General features: G+C 34.8%; 1 protein-coding gene and 1 long non-coding RNA gene across 2 annotated transcripts in view; both read right to left on the bottom strand.

The window, feature by feature from the left end:
• Window positions 1–3697, bottom strand: part of LOC139045117 (uncharacterized) — a 142261-nt gene extending 138564 nt beyond the window's left edge. Inside the window, exon 1 of the long non-coding RNA XR_011502848.1 lies at window positions 3456–3697. This is a non-coding gene — a long non-coding RNA (uncharacterized lncRNA). The remainder of the gene's footprint in view (window positions 1–3455) is intronic.
• Window positions 1–19619, bottom strand: part of ZNF804B (zinc finger protein 804B) — a 482981-nt gene that overhangs the window by 331161 nt on the left and 132201 nt on the right. The window lies entirely within an intron of this gene.

Here is a 19619-nt window from a genome sequence, read left to right as displayed (position 1 = left end):
AGGTTGTTTAATATTGGATTCCTGTTCCTCTTATTTACTCACTAATTCACTCAACAAATATTCACTGGGCATTTACTAGATTCCAGGAAAAGAGACAGGTTCAGGGATGATGATGAGCAAAACTCAACTCTTAATTATGTAGAGCTTACTATAAACAGATGTAGAAGATAGATAATCATATAGTAAATACATATTATACATACATATTATAATTGCAGCCAGCGTTGTTGAAAGTTTATGCCAGATTATATGATGAAGACTTGTCCTTTTCTCTCATCATTTATTTTTTCATGAAGAAAATATACATTAACAATTAATGTAGTATTAAATGTTCATAAAATTTATTTCTATGATGGTGGAATGGTCTTCCTTTACGCTCTGCCTATATCATCATCTAAATAATAAGTAAGGATCTTTTGCCCATCAATTAAACAGGAGACACTAGTGAATTCAAGAAACAGTAACAGGGGTCAGCCCAGTGGCGCAGAGGTTAATTTTGCATATTCCACTTCGGCGGCCCAGGGTTCACGGGTTAGGATCCCAGGTGCGGACATGGCACTGCTTGGCATGCCATGCTGTGGTAGGCACCCCATGGGTAAAGTAGAGGAAGGTGGGCATGGATGTTAGCTCAGGGCCAGTCTTCCTCAGCCAAAAGGAGGATTGGCAGCAGGTGTTAGCGCTAATCTTCCTCAAAAAAAAAAAAAGAAGCAGTAAGAGCAATCCCGCTTTTACAGATACATGCATAAAATCTTTGTGCTGAAACACTGAACTTGTCTCAAATATAAATACCAATTATCTACTTCTCTGAATTATTATCGTGCATGAAGTAACCATAGATTTGATTTTATGGTCTTCATTATTAAATTTAAATCTTCTAGGCTAAACTTGGAATATTATAAATAGTTTTGTCTTATGGTAAAGAAGCATCTTTCCCAGGAAAGTTTATACTGTGTGTGCAACTCTGACAACAAGAGCATCAATAAACCTGACTCGCTCAGGCAAAACATGCACATCAAATTCCCAGTGAGCCAGTTGCAAAGTAGACAGGTATGTAGAAACTACTGAATTATAAATGTTATGGTTCAGTTCCTAAGCTATTGACCAAAAAGAGAAGGCCAATGTAATGGCTAGTGACGTGTGGACTGCATTATCTCCTGAGTACAGGAAGGACATTTTCTTGTAGGGAAAAAGCCTTTGAAAATTCTCTATATTATTTCAGCACTTGCAGTATAACCTCATAGTTATAGTTACAAAATAAAGGAACACCTCTATGATTCTGGGTGGTGGTAAGAGGAATAGTTCATAATCCTTAATTTATTTGATGAGTCATTAGTGCTAGAAGCATCAAAACTTTTCCTTTTCCTAGTGAATGCTCTCTTGAACAATCCATAAGGCCAGCATGCCGGGCCATTAACTCTCCCTCTCTCCTTTATCAACCACCACAAAATGTAGTGTCTTAATTCACCCATGCATACACATCCAATAATTCTCTTTAATGATAATGAAAGTTCAATACATGAATCATAAAGATAATTCAAGAGGCAGGAATTGAAGCACTTTTCAAGCATAACCTGGGTCATTTTTTGGGAAGACAAGTCTAGATTTATATTCAGATACTTGTTCAAATAGAAAATATGACTGATGTTTTAAGATATGTTTTTCCTGCCAACTATCTCTCTGTCTTAGAGATGATCAAACAGGTTGCCTTTTAAATTGTCAAAGGGTTAGTTGGCTATTTGTGATGAAATCTGACACAGAAATGCTTTCCATTTCATGTTACAGATCACTTACCGAATGCCAATATTGCTGAGATTCTAAGTGCTGCAATTGCATCCCAGCAGACATTCAAGTAAATTTCTCTTCCAACTGAATTTTAAACTTTAAAACTTGAGACATTTGTGACAAAATATCAAAATTAAAACTAAGAAAAATATGTAGCTAGTAGTGAATGTTGCTACAACTGCAGTTTATCTCCTAGTGAATTCTGAAACGTAACCCTTTGGTTTTATGAACCTTTCAATAAGTTCTGTAAAGAACAACAAATATGACAAATCTAACATTTCTGTAAATTTTTCCATGAACACTCTACACCTGCACTGAATATAACCCAAACATACACTTCCTGAACCATCTTTCTTTAAAGAGAATCTAAATTAAATGCATTTTTTGAAAATTGGAGAAAAAAATCTTGGATCACCAAAAGCTTGAAATGGTTTTGGAATCATAAATATATTAAGGATGTATTTATAAGTTAAACTTTTGTAAACTTAAATCGCTGAAAAAAAGACAAATCACAAAATTGTAATATCTTGAAAGTATTTTAAGATCACTCATATAGTTATGATATAATTGCAATAGAATCCTTCAAATAGATTGTTTCCAAAAGACAGATATTTTCGTCAAATAATACACTCTCTTGACAGATAGATAGTATCAGGAAATGTTTACAGCAACCCAGTACTATCACAAGGAGAGAATGAGAATTTCATGGACATGAAGAGAAGGTGTCAGATTCCTTAAGGAAGTCCTGAACAAACTGTAAAAGATGTGACATGGAGCTAACAAGAAAGTCGTGGTTTAAAAATCCATAGCACTAGTGGAAGTCAGACGTGATAACTGTATAAAGATCTGTTGAGGATCAATACTCACCTTTTAGCAAAAACACTCTATTAATTAACAAACCTTTATGGTAAGTGTGTAAGTTTAAGACATTTCTTAACCCACAAGTTAATAATTTTTCTCTTTTTCTCAAGACTCTAATGATATAGTAAAAAGTAGGATTCACTAACATATCTGGCCTTGTTCCCCCACCTCTATACAGGAGCACACTCACCCCCACACTCAGACCCTCCCACATCTTCGTAGGTTTAGGGGGTTGAATTTCTACTGACGGCTTCGAGGTTTAGGGGGTTGAATTTCTACTGACGGCTACAGAAAATTTTCAGCTTGGGGTTTAGTATATAGCAAACGGACATTATCTAGGAGCTTAATACTAATTCAAGTGGAGAATAGAAGTGAGGAAATATTCTGAGACTTGGGTGAATATTAGGACTAGAATCAAAAGATAAACATATCTCAAAATTTTCTTTTTCCTTGGATTGAATTTTTTATTCACTGAACTACTTATGACAAGAATTCAATTGAATATACTATACAAAATATAGGTGCCACATGTGAGCTAAGCAAAAAGAATTGGCCAGAAGGTTTGTAATGATTAGTCAATAAAAATAACTAAAAAAAATAGTAATAGCAGTAATAATACTCAGAACTGCAACAAGAAAAACAAAATATTTTAATGTTACAATAATTTGTATTTTATCACTCATAATTGGATATTATGTACCATTTTCTTCCAAAGATTTCCAATTATTTAAGATTCAAGACTAAAGTCAGGCATCATGACAATTTTAATTTGAAGGGCAGAGGGAAGAGAGAGAGAAAACGTCACAGATTACCTTGTTCGCGAGTCATTTCTGTCACTTTTGCTTCTCTTTTAGGGAGACACCCCTGGATCTCTTTAGAAATAAAAATGTAGACTAAAAATAGGACATCCTAAAAATGTGTGCCAGATGTATCATATCTAGGGCTCTTTTCACCCCAGGGTATTTGCCAACTCCCACTTGACACATCCCAAATATTTTTAGCACTTCAAAGTCTCCCACTTTCTGCTTGCACAGCTGGCAGCTAAAAATACTTACACTATAGACTGCTACTTTATAAGGCAAAGATTGTTTTTCCAAGTATCGTTTATTCAGAATATACTTTCATAATTAGAGCTCAGGTGGAAGCAGGGTGGTTCAGAATGGAAAAGGTCAGAGCAAGAAACCCAAGAAATGCTCTGAACATAGAAATAAAGTGAGGAGTCAGTCATTTTAGGACAGACAACTGATTGTGTCAATCTAAAGGAAGGTATCAAAAGGTAAGACCATTGTACAAGAATGAAGAGGCGGAAGGGACTCAATTAGCCAAATTTCCAAAAGAATCCTAATGACTAGGTTGTCTATTACAGCCGGAGTGGACCTAGCAGCTTGAAGATGTGCAAATGGCTAATGATAACACTGAGGAGATTTGCTTGGAGATTTAGGAGATATGGTCATGGATAAACTGGGGTTCAGGGAGAGAAAATACAGGCTCGTGTAAGGCTGGTCCACAAAATAATTCAGTTATGAGGAGAATTAAGTATGTATAACAGAAATTTAAATGCATGGTAATTTAAGTACAAGGTTCAGACAGGGTACAGTTTCTATTACTGTAAATGAGCAGGTAATGAGAATATAATTGTGAAACCTTCAAAGGGGGCAAAACTTACTAGGAAATATGTGTGCTTGAAAGAGAAATGGTGATCACTTGGGAAAAGGCTAGAAATCAATTACCAGAAACTGTGATATCTAGATCAGAGAGTGAACCAGGGAGAGGGGAGAAGGGAAAGGAAAGAGGAAGGAAAGAGACAGAGAAATTCTGCAGAGTCAATAAACTTGTGTCCTGTGACAGGACTTGTCTCAAGAACTGGGATAGGATAAGGTCAATTTTCAGGCTGCCAATAAGATAAGAAATACATAGGGTCATGGATTCAAGCAATTCTCTCCGAGTGCTTAGTTACCATTCCAAGTGAGTGTGGTGTCTCAGGCATTCAACAAAGTGATGCTCTTCTTCATGGGTTGAAAGCATGGAATAAAAATCTCTCTCAGTTTAAACTATAATACTGTTTTCTAGTAACAGCACTAGCCATTTGTTCCTTTACTGAGATGAGTCTGCTTTTCTCAGAAATGCATCTGATTTTCTGAAACTCTCTTTTGAAAAAAATCTTTATTTCTACATCTAATTTAATCAAGGTAGTTAACAGCATGTGATTCTGCAGAACAAATATTTACTCCTGGCTGCTCCAATGATTGTTTTTAATAGGACAGTTTTGAAAATTGGCTCTGACTTACCACATCCAAATTATAAATTCTAAAAATTCTTAAAAACAAATCTGTCAATTTTGGCACAGCTTTTATGATCAGGGCACACCTGGGAGTACAGGAACATTTCCAACAAGATTTTGAAGGACCTAGTTCCACTTCACTAAATCCCCAGAATGTAGGAGCCGCCACTCAGTTTTTCATTCTTTTGAAGAGACCTGCACTTGTGTAACAAACAGCAGAGCAGCTGTTTCTTTCTTTTTTTTTTTCCTAGCAGACATCTAGGTCTGATGCGTAATTTAGTAGAATCTGACATAAGAATAAAGCAGCATGTTAAAAAAAATGAGATCAGAGTCACAAAAACATTTAGCAAAAATACAAGTTCTACACAAATGCAATTTGGTGTTATCTTAGATTGGCATTATAGGTAATTCTGAAGCAGGAATGAAGAAAATCACCCAGCAGCTGATCATGTATGTTACAGTGTTGGATAGGGGGCACAACGGATTAGGAAATGCTAGCTAACAAGAGTGGGGTATAATATCAATCCCCTCCCACTCCCATTTGGGGCTCTGTAAAGAAATCATGTGATGTGGACAATTCCCTTTGATTTTAAATAAAAGAATAGAACAGAGTTAAATATGTCTTCCTCAGGTTACCAGATCTTCATGACTGAAACAGCAGATAGTCTCCATCTCTTTCTTCAAGCTGTGCCCGCCTTAGGCTTACCGGGTGCTTCAGCTTGCTGCCTGAAATGCAGTAATAAATTCTAAATTGTCACGTATTGCCGTAGTCACAGTATTACCTACTTGCTGCCTGCCATGATGACCCGGTCTTTAGAAAGGAGTTTCTGTATTAAGGTTTGGGCTTAAAAAACCCATTTCTTTCTGCAACCCCAGTCTATAAGGCAGGTCCCTTAACATGTTCCATCTCATGCCTCCTGTTTTACTGTGCCTCATAGGGATCACACCATGATTGTGAAGATCACCGAGAATCATAACCTTGCCACTTACTCTGATTTTAGTCTTTCCTACTTCCAGGGCTTTCTCTCCTACCGTGCTTTGCCTTGCCTGCTGGATCAGAATCCTTGCCATGGAAACCTGACTGCTCTTAGCTAACTTATCCCGTCCTCTCTATTCTGTGCATTCAATGTCACAGCAGCTCCATCAGGGGTCAGCTGCTGCAGCCAGGTTGGTTTCCTCAGCTTCTTTGAGAAGACCATCCAGCAATAAGGTTTTTTTCTTTCCTATTATCCTTGTTTTTTTTAAGCTCTGTATCCTTCCTATATGAGTCATTTCCAATTATAATAAAATAGAGGCAATCCTAAACTCAAAGATGGGTTGTTTTCAGAATGGTCATTTAGGAATGCACTTTTGTCTCAGAAACAATGCTTTAATTAGTAATTATATCATATCTTCTATTTATTATGTACTAACCAAAACATTTAACCCCTAAGGAAACTAAACTGTAGGTATAGATTCCTGTCTGCATCACCAGTGTCTAAACCAGCTGTACCTGTTGCCTTTTATTCATGACCGTTGGAGGCTATGCTACCCACAGGTGCCACAGCTATCCCCACAACATTGCATACTTAAAAATGACTAAGCTTCGTTGGACATAGATATCATAGAAAAATCAGAGTCATGAGAATGAGACCCATATATAACCAGGCAAATGGCTTATGTCCAGTGAAAGAGTAGAGATGTGGTAGTGTATTATCTGCTAGGGCTGCCATAATAAAATAATAGAAATATCTAAACAATAGAAATTTATCTTCTCATCATTCTGGAGGTTAGAAGTCCAAGATCAAGGTTAGGCAGGTTGGTTTTCCTTGAGGCTTCTCTCCTTGGCCTTTAGATGGTCATCTTCTCATTGTGTCCTCACATGGCCTTTTCTCTGTGGGCATACATCCCTGGTGTCCCTTTGTGTTTACAAATTTCCTCTTATAAGGACACCTGTCAGGCTGGATTAGAGCCCAACCTAATGACCTCATTTTAACCTAATTACTTCTTTAAAGAACTTATCTTCAAATGGCGTTACATTCTGAGGTGCTGAGGACTAGGTGTTGTGGACATAATTCAGCTCCCAACAGGTAGGAAGCATGAGTCTCTTCACTGGTGGCATAGGTCTTGGAACTATCCAGGTGTAGGCGATGACAGTCTCAGAGTAGAGCAGTGCCTGGGTACTTATGCTTAGCTATAAAACCTAATTATTGTTAAAAACTTTACTGGTGTTAGACTTAGGAATGGTAAGTAAAGAATAATTCACTGGCAGATAATTGGGAACTAACGCTGACTAGTGTCTATATCACTATACACAAGATTTGGAAAAAGGAAGTGTTTTAACCAAATGTACACCCACAACATAGTCCTAGGTCAGAAGTTTTATAACAAGCTACTTGAAAGATTTCAGTGACTTCTACATATTTTTTAACATTACAGGCATCATCAATTAAGATAAAAAACAAATAATTTATTTATCAAATCAGAAGTATTTACTGTGTGCAAAGCAGAGTTTTAGATGTTGGGGACACAGGAGTGAACAAAACAAAGACATCCCTGTTCTCCCAAAGACTGTTGTATATCAGAGGAGATCATGAGCTAAAAGGTAGATAAGTAATACGTAGCAATGATAAATACTATTTCTATGAATAAAAATAAAGCTGAATGTGAAGACAGAATTACAGTAGTGTTATTTTAGTCCTGAATAAAATGATGGAGCCATGTGAACCTCTTGTGGAAGAGTTTTCCAGGGTTTAGAGGGGGCAAAGTTTTGGTTATTTGAGGAATACTCAGGAAATCAGTGGCTGGAAGTGTGAGCTGGAAATAGAGAGGTAAGATAGGGCATGATATAGAAGAGGTAGCTAGTGCCTTATTATGAAAGGACTCATAGGGAAAAAATATTTGCCAAGCATGTGACAAATAAATGGTTGATGTCTATAATACATAAAGAACACCTATAAGTTGATGAGAAAAGTACAAAGTCAGGCATAAGAGTAGGCAAGTCAGAGACAGGGAAATCTAATAGGTCAAAGAAAGCATGAAAATATGTTCACGATATCGTGCAGACAAGGAATTGCAAATTCAAACAGTAATTGGATATGATAGTTTTTCACCAATCAGATTATTTTTTAAAAGTTGTAGGAAAGGAAAGATTGAAAAATGATAAGGGCCGGCCCCTTGGCCAAGTGGTTCAGTTTGCGTGCTGTGCTTCGGCAGCCCAGGGTTTTGCAGGTCTGGATCCTGGGTATGGACATGGCACTGCTCATCAAGCCATTCTGGGGCGGCACCCCCCATAGCACAACCAGAGGGACCTACAACTAGAATATACAACTATGTACTGGGGGGCTTTGGGGAGAAGAAAAGAAGAAAAAGATTGGCAAGAGATGTCAGCTCAGTTGCCAATCTTTAAAAAAAAAAATTGACACTATTAGAATGGCAAGAATGCACATAATGGACAGTCTCACAAATGACTGGCAGAGATGTAAACTGCTTTACCCATTTTTGAAGACAATCCAGTAATATATTTTGAAACTATACACATTCTTTGGCCCAGCAACTCAATTCTTGGAAATCTACCCTAGAGGGAAAAAGTGCACCACTTGGGAGGTATCTATTGAAGCATTGTTTGTAGTAGCAAAGCCAAAACACAACTAGAAACATTATAAACGTGTATCTATCGCTAGGAGAATGGTCACATAAATCATAGTACGTTCAACTTATGAAATGTTATACAACTGTTTAAAATAACGTTTCAATTATTTATATTGACCTGGAGGGATATATATGATATCTTAAACACAGAAAGCAAACTTATCTGCTAGAACTCTATTTTTGTAAAATAAACTTAAAGACACCTCCATCTTATACATGTCTATATTTAATTTCTGTATGTTTATATGGAGAAAAAGTAAGGTTTCTAAAGATATATTCCACGCTGATAATATTTATTATCTCAGGGAAAAAATGAAGAAGATGATAGAATTAACCACTAATATTTTTAAGTAAAAGAAAAGCATGTATTTCAGAAATATTTGGGGGCCGGCCTGGTGGTGCAGCAGTTATATTCACACATGCCGCTTCTAGGCGGCCTGGGATTCGCGGGTTTGGATCCCGGGTGCGGACATGGCACCGCTTGGCAAGAGCCATGCTGTGGTAGGTGTCCCACATATAAAGTAGAGGAAGATGGGCATGGATGTTAGCTTAGGGCCAGTCTTCCTCAGCAAAAAGAGGACGATCGGCAGTAATTAGCCCAGGGCTGATCTTCCTCAAAAAAAAAAAAAGAAAGAAAGAAAGAAACATTTGCCCACATCATATCCTTTCAAGACTTGAGAAGGGAACTATATCAACCGTATTTTTGTCTCCACAGCACCATAAACCTAGGTTGAGCATTTCAGTGAACTGACCATTTTGAACAAGTTGAATCAGTTACTTTGTCTTTTATAAACACACCTTTAATCATATAAATAGAAGGAATGGAGGGGGAAGGCATTACAGACTTTTCCATTTATTCTGACAACGGAAAGATAAATGTCCAGAAGTGATGGGTGTGAATTTAATTTTTTAAATAAAACTCACCAATAAGCAGATTTTAACATGGAAAGGGACTTAATGGTATCTTTGTCCACTAATGGGAAATTACTATCAGGCAGTCCTATGACGCAGATCCCCAAAACAGTCTTACAGAATTCTGTGTGGGCTCTTACATACAAACTCCATAATAAACACTCTTTCTCTCCAATCTCTTTATGATGTGAGTTAACTCATGTCACCCATGATGCCGTCACAGAAAGCCTGTATTCACTGTATCTTTATTTTCAGATACCAGTAACTAGATTCTAATATGCTTAACCTTGTGATTAAATAAGAATATAAAATGACAGACAGGAAAGATATGGAATATGAAGTGCTTCTCTGTGAGGTATTCTGTCCTCAATAAGTACTTAATCTATTAGTAGAATTGGATTTGGTTTAAAATTCTGCAATTTTTTTTGTTTTTAAGATTGGCACCTGGGCTAACAACTGTTGCCAATCTTTTTTTTTTTCCTGCTTTATCTCCCCAACCCGCCCCCCCCCCATTTTGCATCCTTTATGAACTATACAATGTGTTTATCCATAAGGCAAATCAGAAAAATATCAATATGCCTGTAATTAACTTTTAGTCAAAATTAAAGTAAGTGCAAACTTTTGTAAGATTTGAGAGGAATTACTTTGGGTACATAAATGTCATTTTATAAGTTTATGTGTATACATATGAATTATAGAGATATCAATTCTCTTACAGTTTCATCATGATGATTTTAGAACTGCAACAATCTAGTAAACATTAATCTCACCATACGTCATAAAATGTGCAACTTTCAAACGGTAAATTTACTTCAGAATTGTGAGTTCAGATGACCCCAGCATAAAGTTAAAGGGACAGGACATGATGTCTCTTATCTAAAATCTCATAAAAAGAAACATTTTCAAATCATTATATCTAATTGAGAAATATGACAGTTCCCAGTAACGGCTGTGGGTAAACTCTTCCAGAGGTAAAGGATAACAATGATAAAATGTGTTCTAAAGGAACTTTAGATATTAATCTTAACATACAAACAGACAGGAACAGGGCAGGAAGAATAGACAGGGTGAGGAAATTCTGAAAACTGTTGATCTTGAAGCTCTGTTGTAATCTTGTGCCATTTCCTTCCCATTACAGACTGTTCCCAGAGGTACCATCTAAGCATGCATTCTGAAAGTAAGTAAGAAGTGTCAACTTTGAATAAACTGTATTTTCTTTCAGAATGTTTGGCCTGTTTTTAAACTTTAAGGTATACTCTTCTTTACTCAGTAAAGAGCAGTTAATTATATTCCACCAATAGGTGGAAACCAACCCCAAGCAAATTTTAAAGTGTTGTTGCTATTAAAATAGAGCTTTATCTCCAAATTATATCCTCATTGTCATCTTGCTGCATCACATTTATTCCTAAAGTTATATCTTGTTCCCTAGGAAGGAAGAACTTTAGCAGCTAGCGTGTGATCTATTTCTCTACCCATAATTTGGTACACTTATGAGAATGAAAGAAAATGTGTTGACCTGGTCTTATCTCTAGTAAACACGCTGCTAATCAACCTCCCATGAAACAAATGGCATTTGCTAATAAGATAGTCCTAATCCGTGAAACTCTTTTAGTAGGTGGTCTGTGATTTGAGATTTCTGGATTTCTCCCAGGAAACAAACCTAGAATCTATGGATTTGCAGAGTATGGCTCCCTACAAATGTCACATAAGCTATGCGATTATTTGTGTATAAAATGGAGATGTTTCATCATCTAAAATGCTCCCAGCTGAGTGAGGTAACCCACACATCGCTCACAGACACCTCTTCTATTATTCTTGGCCAGAAGATGCATCTGATGTCAGAAGGAAGGACCTTGAGAGCTAAGCTGGGAGTCCCAGAAGCCTGCTGGATTCACCCATGTCTGTAAGTTGCTTATATCTTGGAAATTATTAGCAAACCTTAATACTTGACTATCCAGTTCTTTGTGTTAACTCATTCCTCCTCTCCCACCAGCTATATATTTCCCTCTTTGTCTATCCTTACCTTATCCATCTACCAGGTCTCAAGTGCCACCTATTCATAACCCCTCCATTCTTCCACCTCATACTCACCGTTCTCTGAAATAACAGAATCTTAACATTGCAGAGCCAAAAAGGACCTTGGAGATAATCTAATTCAGTTCCCTCATCGTATCAATGAGGATACCAATTACCAGAAAAATTATGAGAGTTATGATAATAATTTCAAATTCATAGCCTTTCACATATCGTATCTCTTGCTAACTAAGCCACTGAATTTGATGATTTATTTTCTGTTTACTTGTGTGGTCATGCAAATATTTTCATGTCTTTAGGTTATCAAGTCTTAGAGATAAGAACTACCTCAATCTTTATTTTTATTATTTTCAGACAATTATATACCTACATTGAAATACTCAATAATATGCACATGGGTGAATGAATTAATAACTTTCTGTATCTATAAAATGTTTTACAGTAGATTATTGCCCACATATTTAAATCATCATCAAAACCCCTAGTGATTTCCTTTAAAGTTCAATTTTCCAGTTTTTTCTTTCCAACTTCCTCCTCCTGCATGCAACACTCACACCTGCTTCCCTGAAGTAGATTCAGATTCCATAGATTAGTGGTAGAACCTGAATCTCTCTTACTTTATAATACCCCAGGATATTTTGGTGATGAACCCAGTTTAAAAGCAAATGAACTACCTGATTCAAAAAACTGACTTCTAAGTCTAAATATGAGATTTATCTAATCTACTTATGGAAAGAACCATTCATCACTATAAGGTTTTATTCTATTCTCCAACAATTTATAAAGTGTATTTTACTCATGAGTATCTTCAGGTAAATTGCATAAGCAAACTTAATTACAAATAAAACCTTAAATGCGCACGTCCCATAGGAAATAGGTTAGAAATACCATCTTTATATTATATGTTTGCTTTAAGATTTACAGCAAGAAATGCAATATAAACCTTTATTATGTTATATTGAGTTTCCCTCAATTAGGATTAAAATTTTTCCTAAAAAGTGTCGCATTACATTCTTTTCCTCTTACTTAATCTGCTGTATGTAGGGTTGGGAATGATTTGATCTTTGGCATATCTGAACATATGGAGTATATTTCTTGTGAGAATGTTGCTGAAAATTTGTTAAAATTATAGTTTCCTTTCTATTAGGCCCATAAGAGAAATATCTGTTGTGTTTCAGTATTTCTAGACAACTGGTTTGTTTTTATCTAGTGGGTAGAGTAAAACGACTGATCTGTTTCTTATTCACATTGTTCCCTAGAGAGCAGAGAGTCAACTTTAAGGCTCACCTCAAGCAAGCGTAAGCACTTTTACAACATGCATTTGGTTTGCTGACTTCACTCCTGGCTTCATTTTAATTGTTATAACCACATTCTTGTCTCCCCTAGGTTTCTTCATGTACTTACTTTTTCTCATTTAGTGGACATAGTTTTGCAAAATAATTAGAAAAGTATAAGAATAAATAAATTCATAGTTTCATAAATGCATTTATTGCAGGATTCTATTGGATACCATCTAAAAATTAACTTTTCGTTCACTTGTCACAATGAACTGCAATCTAGCTCATTTGTCACTCAGGCCTACAGAACATGGACCTCCTCCACCAGATCAAAAGCTGGTAGTAGCAAGATGGTACACCTACCTTGAAAGTTACCAAGGAAATGTTAGTAGTAATGTTATGTTAGTAGTAACAATCTCTAACATGATTCCAGTTTTGTAAAATTAATACTATAAAACCAGAAGCTAATTTGCTTCTGAACAAAAATAGACTTTTATAGACTACACTTTCCAACTTACAAGACAATTGTGAAGGAGGGTCTGATTTATGATCATTTTTTTAAATAGTTCTATATTTTAAAGAGTTTGTTTCAAACTTTCTGTACTAACTTCAGTACTGATGGTGGTTGCATTTTAGTGGCAAGAAGCAATGTCATCCTTTACTATGCTTGAATTGCGTTTATCTAAAGTTCATCTTTCTACATCTGTCAAGCCTCCCTCATAACATGCAGGCTCAGAGCTCTTAGATGTTTTCTCTTTTGAACTGCTTTGAGGGATAGACCTTCACCTCCAGTGGGTTCTGCACTTAACACGTCTGAGTACGAATTCAACTATTTTTCTTCTCTACTGATCTGTGTAATGATTAGGATATAAGAGGTCATGACTGACATTTAGAATCAGACTTGTCTCAGAACTTAGGCTGTAAATCAGAATTATTACACTAGGGAAATCTATTACTTTCACAGTTTAAGTAATGTGACCATAGAAGTGTATCTGGATCATGGATTCTGAGTTGGTCTACAACCAGATCTATGTGACCACAGGAAATAGACTATAATAAAACCGATTTCATTCAGTTTTCAAATTTTGTAATGGCAGAAATAAAAATATAACTACTTGTGAGCCAATATAACAAGTATTTAAATAATTAATTCATTCTCCTACCATGTATATACTTAGCATAACCTTAAATTTTATATTAATGGAGAGTGCTTCCTTTGAAAGGGGCCTAATGGATGTTAAAATGTCTTGCTTTAAGAATACTGTCTTTCTTCAATATATAGGCTAGCAGGGCTCCTTTGTTCCAGAGTACAATATCCTTCTCTGCTTAACAGTTGAGCCTGACTTCCACTTTCTCATGCATCTTTAAAATTCCTTATCCTCTCTATTCCAATGAACGAATCTGTTTCATAATACCCAATAACTAAATCCCAATTATTTTAAGATATTTTAAAATTTTTATTACACTTCTTAGTGAACAATTTTGGCTTAAAAAAATCAACAGTTTATGAGAATAAGTTCTAAGTCTCTCCAAGCACAGAAAGAAGGATCTAGAAATACAGCTTATGATGATATCTCCACATTTATATTTAAACATGAAGATCTAAAGTGAAATATAACATATCCAGAAACAATAAATAATATGATTAACATTTGAAAAATGAGCAGTATAAGTTCCCCTCCCAAAATAAAGCATTACTTTAACTAACTGGATTTTCCTAGCCCAAGTCAACTGAAAATTGTGATCTCTTCTATTTGCCTTTTGTTGAGTTCCATATATTCCTTTGATTATTTCAACGCTTTCCACTCTGTATATAAGAAATATAGTCAGAGAATTCACTAGAAAAATAGATGCGCATAAATCCAAGCTCACTGGAAAGCACTCATTTTACTACAGAATCAGGAAGAGTCTATATTTTCTCCCTACACCTTACACATTGAAGGCATGGAGCATTTTACTGAAATAAAAATTCATTTTGATTTAGCAATATATGTACAACCAATTGAAGTCCCATTCTGGAAACTCCTACATAATATTTGAGAATGGTACCATTAATTACATTAACTTTTGAATATGAAGAGGCATAAATGACACTATACAATTTCATTCTCCGTTATGAGATTTTAAATTTTATTGTACAAGTTTATTGTAATGTAAACATTTCCCATAAATGTTTAAAATTAAATATTCTAGTAGAATAAGACATTTCTCCACTCTGTTCAGCAGACAGAACAATAACTCATGCAAAGAATCCTTATGAAATTTAATGTAACACATATCCCTTGAATGAATCAGCCAGTGACGCTCCTGAATTTTGACTTGCTAGTACAAGAAAAAAGACCCCAATCATAACTTAACTGAACCAAAAAAACCACAGATACAATAACTTATAAAATTCAAATATTGCCAATAATTCTAATATTTTATACTTCTTTAAAGCACATGCCGATGAATTCCATTGTTTCTTTAAGAGGATTTATTTAACTGTGGAACTAGAACTAAGATTCTTAACTGCTTATTTTGTCCTTTCTTCATTACATTAACAGCACTGCTGATGGTTTAGCTTGCTGACTTTCAAAATTCTCTAAGTGAAGAGAAAGTCTATTATCTTTCCATGAGAGATTATTCTCTTTTATTGCTCAAGTTTCATTACCAAGGTAGTTTTTTCCGACAATAATGCCCCCATGTTCCTAATCTTAATTTATTTTTATTATTTCTAGGTAAATCTCAAATTAATCATCTCTTTCCTCAAATGATACTTTCCTCTCTTTCAGATATTGACTAATTTTGAATTTTTCTACTCATTTTCTGACCTATGTATGTTATCTCAACTCTCATCTTTAAAATTTCTCTGGATTTCCTTCAATTTGCTCACAACTTTCTTCTAATTAAAAAATAAAAAAGAATAGAAGAAGTGGCATCAGAAGAAGTGCCAGAATCATGTGGCAAGGAACTACTCACTCGCCCATTTTTGTATTAGATCATCAAAAGTTAGTACTTAGGCCTTACATGTAGCCTGGCAATCTTGGTGTAATTTGCAAGATTCTCAGAAAATATCATAATCATCATTTTCCAAAGAAATAGTTGAGTATCTATGAGGATTGTATAATGGGTGTCACTCTATTCTGAGAACAGAATCTTGGTCTCCTGATTCCAAAGATACACTTAAAAAGAGCAAGCTGTTGAATCTATCTTATTTCCACTTGAATCAAATAACATGCCAGACAAAAATGTTATACACAACTGTAGAAGATTCATAACAGAAATGTGCAGCTGCATTTTCTGTAGAATCATTATTTTTTCCATTAGTTTCAATATATGCAACTGCAGCCTATGTACAAATATTAGCATTTAACACATTCCAACAAAAGATATGCCACTACTGTATTCAATGTGTTCAGATAATTCAAACATTAATTTTTTAAGCACATTATATTTCAGCTACTTTTGTCAGCTGAAGAATCTAGGCCTGCATATTTGAACAAAAAATCTTTTGCTAAAAATGATATTGTTGAAACATAAATAAATATATACAGCCTTAAGTGAGTTATATTATTCCTTCCAAAACCATACTGCATAATTTTCTTAAATTTTGATTAAACGTTGGTGACTCATAATATAATATCTGTCTGAAAATATAGAGTATTTTGTTTTATAACAGACTAAAGTGTTACTAGATAAAGGACTCTGTAATTATAACATTTCAATGCTATTATGACAGAAATAAAGGCCACAGAGAAATATGATATAATCTAACTTGTATATATTGAGTAGGCATTCCTCTAGATTTCTAAATAGTGAAAAAGAAATAATCAACAGCACATGATGTTTGCATCTTATTCTGTAGAGTCAAAGACATAATTGCCACCAATCATTAATTTTTCTTTGTCAAAGTAAGGCTTCCAATATGCATGGCAACTCCTAAGAAGTTCAGTAGCAATACAATAGAGTACGACAATTATTGCCAACTGGAACCACGGGCATTACTTCCATTACAGATATCGTTATGACAGACTAAAATGTACAAGACTCTTAAAAAGTACTTTATATACATCATTTTACTTGAGAAATCCTTGAGCATCTGTGAGAGCTAATGATTATTATTCATTCACGCTTACCAAGTGAGTTTGACTGTTCAAATCTGAGTTGTGCATATCTTGACTCAATATTTGACCCACTCTACACATAAAGAACCTGGGATTTAGTTCTATACATTAATTATGAAATAAATAACGAAACACAAACTCAATAGCCTCCCATATTCTTCCTCCGAAAGTCAAAGGGTCTTTGAAGTGAATATAGTTCAAAAATGTCCCCCTGCAAAGAGCTGTCATTTTAGATGACCAATAGGTTTTTTGAAGCCCACAGAATTATTTTGCTTTCTTTACAAAATAAGTTTAAGATGATTTATAATCTTAAATGTATGCATGCAAAATATATGTTATCAGAGACTTTTGACTTATTTTTGATCTCACTAATTAACTAAACATTTTGTACTCTAGGGCACAAATTCCTTCGAAACATGTTTCGTATGTCATTTTAAATATATTACATCATAGGCATTACTGCAGTACTCATATTTTTATGATGAACTTACAAATTTAAGAAAATGTCTATTTAACTTTTGGTAATGAATCTTAACTACTACCATTAAATAAATATATATATATTTCCATTCTTCCAATTCTTCTCTATTTCCAATGTAAGACTATATTTAAACTTTTTCTAAATTTTTTTTTTCTGGATCATATTGCTAAGTTCTAGCTATTGAAAATAATTAACCTACACTTCAGGGTTCAACTTCTTTAAGGCCCTAAAGCCAGAAAGGTAAATATGAAACAAAAAATCTATTTCTGAAAATTTAAAAAATTCATAAATAGATACCCAATATAATTTTAGTCCATTACCCTTCTTTCCATTTGTAAAAGTGTGGGACATCTCAGCCATTAAATTCAGCTATGTAATTTGTTCATAATAAGTACTCATTTTTAATTTTCTGGTTAAGGTGGAACAGAACCTCTATTGGGAACATTTGTCCAAAAACATTTCATGCATAACCAGAGAGAGTTTTAATATGTCACTGATTCTGTTTGTGACAATATGTTCTTTGGGAATTTAGAATTCATGAACAAACGTTTCTAATTAGAGCAGATAAAATTATTGGCAGTGTCTAGTGTAAGAACGTGTATCTGGAAAATGTTTGTGTTTTCAGGACGTTGTGTTCTTAAAGTAAAAATCGGTGATAGTAGAAATTCCCACTAAAGATAGGCAAGTTATTTTCTCGTAATACTTGATTGATATTATCAAAATGAAACCCAGCTACCTGAAAGTATAGACAGAGTATTTCTAATCCAAGTCTTGTTAATGGATCAATAAATAATAACTGCGTGCTTAAAAACGGTGGGGAAAGATAATGTGCTACATGCCTTTCCAGTTTTTAAAAAATGGATTGGGTTAAATCTAAATCGATATACAACTCAGAAGTAAGGTTCCCAATTGGAAACATTTTAAATTTTAAGAGTACAGAATTTTAATCATAAGAGTGTAATATTTTGTATGCTAATAAATCCCTGAGCACTGAGATAACTCCACCAGATACCACTAGATTTATAGTTTCCTCCTCAACTTATAGTGCTTAATAAAGAAACCACAGATAGACCAAAATAAAAATCATAATTAGGTTAAAATGTAATCCATTTGTCAAAAATGTATTTTGAAAAAATAAACCTATACATTTAATTTACAAAGTGTACTGTTTCCATTTTTTTATCTATTAATAGTTCTCAGAAGTGTCTATATAATTTAAATGTGAAACAATCATTAAATCACATATTAGCGAATTGTGCAAATAACAAAAATTTAACATTTTCTGGCTATTTACATGTAAGATTCTACTAATTACTATGTTAGTAGTTCAGCAGGCAGAGGCTGCTAAATATCTTAGTTATTGCTAAAATATCTGAGACTGATCAGCACTGACTAGGGTCAAAACATTGGTGTTCTGCATCTGGTGTTGGTCACTTGTCTCCAGAAAAGAAAACCTTTTTGAGGCTGCATTTACCTCATTTGTAACTAGAGGAGGAATGTTAGCAGGGATATTAGTGAAAAAGAAAAAAAAAAAACAAAGAAGAATGGAGAGGCCATGCCAAAATAGACCCTTCCACTAACTAAAAAGTCCTATGAAGTCCTCTCTCTAAGCTGTTTTAGATTGCCCTTGAATGGAACAAAATCAAAGACAAAGTTTGCATGAGAGGAACTTATTTCTATTTTCAAACTTGTGTTTAATTTTTCACCCTCAGTTACTTGAAGTCCTGAATTTAAAGAGGAGCTGGTGTAAAGTGTGTCAGTAGAGAGATAAATAGGCAGAACGTCTGCCTACAAACCACCCAGTATCTAGCAGCCTCGTGGGCACAGTCAATGGGAATAGGTAAAGTCTTTTCCCAGAACTTAGACCTAACTACAATCAGTGCCTCTGGTTTACTTTCCCTTTTTGGAGAAGTCTGCAAGTTTCCCATGGCAACTTTGCTCAGTCAGCTCTATTTACAGTCCACCACTTTAGCAATACTGTAACATCATAGCCTCTTAGCAATCCTTGAGCATGCACAAAGTAAAGTTTGATTCCTTGGAAAGCAGGTTATCTTTTACTATTTTTATTAGAAATAATTACCATTTTGACAGTTAGCTAAATGATTTCATCAGCAAATCCATTTGTGTCACATAGACCAGAGGACAATACACTGTTTAAGAGTGTAAATGATGCTTAAAAATGCATCAGGTTCTAAGCTCCTTAAGAATAGAAGTGATACTGCTGTTTGTGCCATTTCCAGAGACTGGCAGAATAA

This window comes from Equus asinus, chromosome 1 (genome assembly GCF_041296235.1).
Source record: "Equus asinus isolate D_3611 breed Donkey chromosome 1, EquAss-T2T_v2, whole genome shotgun sequence".
In the NCBI taxonomy this organism is placed as follows: Eukaryota; Metazoa; Chordata; class Mammalia; order Perissodactyla; family Equidae; genus Equus; species Equus asinus.
Note: the sequence above shows the minus strand (reverse complement) of the source record. Positions and strands in the feature narration are given on the sequence as shown.